The sequence below is a fragment of the Macaca nemestrina genome, chromosome 6 (assembly GCF_043159975.1).
Source record: "Macaca nemestrina isolate mMacNem1 chromosome 6, mMacNem.hap1, whole genome shotgun sequence".
In the NCBI taxonomy this organism is placed as follows: Eukaryota; Metazoa; Chordata; class Mammalia; order Primates; family Cercopithecidae; genus Macaca; species Macaca nemestrina.
This window is the reverse complement of record NC_092130.1, coordinates 172,807,728-172,810,539: the sequence shown is the minus strand read 5'-3', so window position 1 is coordinate 172,810,539 and position 2,812 is coordinate 172,807,728. Positions and strand designations below refer to the sequence as shown.

General features: G+C 38.1%; 1 long non-coding RNA gene across 1 annotated transcript; it reads right to left on the bottom strand.

The window, feature by feature from the left end:
- Positions 1-283: 283 nt before the first annotated feature.
- LOC112427992 (uncharacterized) lies at positions 284-2,313 on the bottom strand. Its single transcript, XR_003019796.2, has 3 exons — positions 2,016-2,313; positions 1,552-1,622; positions 284-939 (listed from the first exon to the last, which is right to left on the bottom strand). It is a non-coding gene; the product is annotated as an uncharacterized lncRNA (long non-coding RNA).
- Positions 2,314-2,812: the final 499 nt, after the last annotated feature.

The window sequence follows — 2,812 nt, the reverse complement described above, 5'->3', positions numbered from 1 at the left end:
CATGTTAATAACTGATCACCATTCACACAGACACACACACAAATCCATATCTAGTTTTAATATTCTTCCTGAAAAAAAAAAAAAGAAAAAATATCTAATCAGAAAAATAAAAGAAAAAGAAAGTTGTTCAAATAGTTAAAACACTATTTGACCAGTTATATTATGGTTTGGGAAAAGGTAACTGAATTAAAGTAAACTGTTGCAATGTGTCCTATGAACTTAATCAATGCAAAATGGGGAATCAATGTTCAATTAAAATCTCAATGTGTGTGTCCTATTTTGATGAGTGTAGGTAAATTTTAACCAGCCTAAATTATCTTTATAAAATGCATGCATAATTGCTGGGCTAGAGATTGTTTTTCAAACCATGCCAGAAAAAGTCAGATCTAGCCTCAGCTCAAGTATCTACCCTGCGTGCAATGCATCGCATATTCCAGGTATGGTAATCTATCCATCATTGGCCAATGTTGTATCTGGAATGCTGCCGGAAATGCTCTTCCATCACTCCCGTCACCTACATTCCTTCAAAATTCAGCCCACAAATCACTCCATGTATCATTTTCTGACTTTCTTTAAATCCTAAATTCTAGTATAATACCATAGTGTTTTGTTGAATTTCAATGTGAGTGTGCACATCATATTAAACTGTGATCAACCATGCACCTATTTTTTGCTGGACTGTGCTGCATCAACTTGGCTAAAGTTATAAACTATATTTCCCAGTTCCTTGAGAAGCTCAAATATTTTTATTTTATTTATTTTTTAGAGATGGGTTCTCACTCTTTTGCACAGGCTGGAAGGCAGTACATATTTATAGCTCACTGCAGCCTCAAACTCCTCGGTTCAAGCAATCCTCCTGCTTCAGCCTCTCAAGCTGGGACCAGAGGCACACACCATCGCAGTTGGCTAAAAATCAAGTTTACAGTTCAAAGAAAGAATCTGAGAAAGATTTGGAAAATGGAAACCTTTTAAATTATTTATTTGTATAATCAAACAGAAAGGTTTCATGTCTAGTGAACAAATGGATGTCTCACTTGAATCACCACAATAGAGTTTATAGCCCTATTCACAGGCCAAGAGCCTTTTGAATGAAATGGAAGCCTGATCTCTTTAGGGAAGGAACAATACTACACCGTCAGAAATTAAGAATTTAAATCTTTCTCTTATTCATTTCCAAAGTACCTGAAACTCTTTACTAGGTCACTGTGCTTTGTGGAAGAAAAACAAATGCTCTTCATAGGCTCTAAAGTGATACTTATTCTTATGAACCCAAAGTGTTGTTATGGTTCATTAGTCAAAGTAGGAGTTTACAGAATTGATTAACGTAGTTTTAGCACAGTTCTATCTCACATGGGGCCAGAAGGTCCCCAAATCTATTCTGTGGTATTTTTTTTTCCTCCAATTTCAAAATGCAAAGTTGGAATCAAAATACTCAGCCCTGGAAATATTTCTATATGGGTTTCTTGATTTGTGGACTGAGGACTATTACAGAAGAAATATGAAGTTGAACTGTCTCTACTACCAAAGTAATAAAAGCAATACCACACTCACGGAAGAGATGTGGAGATTAGAGCCTCCATCAGGAACGTACAGGATGCAGGGGCTGTGCAGGAGACTTGGATCTTGGAAAACAGCAATAGAATATCATAAACTTAATCATATGGCGACTCCAAAGGTAACTGTTGTTCAGTTGTGTGTGTGTGTTTATTTCATTGAAAAAAATGAAGACAGTCAATTACCAGGTATGGGGCTATAAATCTGGTGAATGCTTTTATGGCTATATTTTTTAATAAAGGGTACTGAAATAGTTTGCTTTCAGCTGGCAAAATGGTCTAACTTCTAGACTATATCAACTCTCTAGTCCTATGTAATAATATAATCCATGAGAATCTTGGTGACCTCTGCATTGCACAGGCCCTCTACAGTGCTGAGCAGACCCGGTGAGCACAAAGTCGCAAATATCCCAGACACCCTGACCAGAGACATACATGTATACCACGGACAGGAACAAATACCTAAAAATGCAAGACGCTGCCACCTTCTTCGATGTCTTGGTGAGAGGTCCAGTGTTCAGAAGGCACATTGAGATATAAGGAGAAGGCCTCTTTGGATCTGTAGTGTGCTACCTCTTGAATGAGAAATCTTAGAAGCTATCAGTATTGAATGGTGACCAGAGGAAAATACGGCTGTACATATAGGCCTGGGCTGTCGTACAAACTGATCTGCTACTGGGGCCTCATGACCTAGCAGATCGAAAAGTATTCGACGTATTTGTGGCAGATGCAAATGCTGTTTAGAACCTTTGGGAGGTCACTGTAGAAGCATAATGCAAAACTTCAGGATTTTGGAGCAAAGCTTTGTCATCATTTGCATACACAGTGTTCTCTTTTGATAGCTCCTGGTGTGCTACAGGAGCTATCAAAAGAAGAAGAAGTAGAGACAGAATGTGTGACTCTGAGCCACTAAGTAAACATTCAACCTCTTCTGCCCTTCAAGAACTGGGAAATGTCTGAAAAAACAAGCAATGAATTATGTAGATAGCAGCACTCCATTACAAGTTGTAGTTTCATATATGAGACTGGTCTCAAGCAAGACCTAAAGGTAAAAGTAAGAGGCTCAGATTTGCATGGCTCCTCCTCTTGCTGAATTAACCATTGTTTCTCAATGCAAGCATATTGTAACATTTTGATGGAAGAGGAAAATACTGAGTCTTGCTTATGGATAATTCTATGTAACATGCTGGCATCACCTAAAAGTGGAGAACTGCAAGATTACTGCCCCATCCAAAAAAAACCCTTCAGCAGCCCCATTC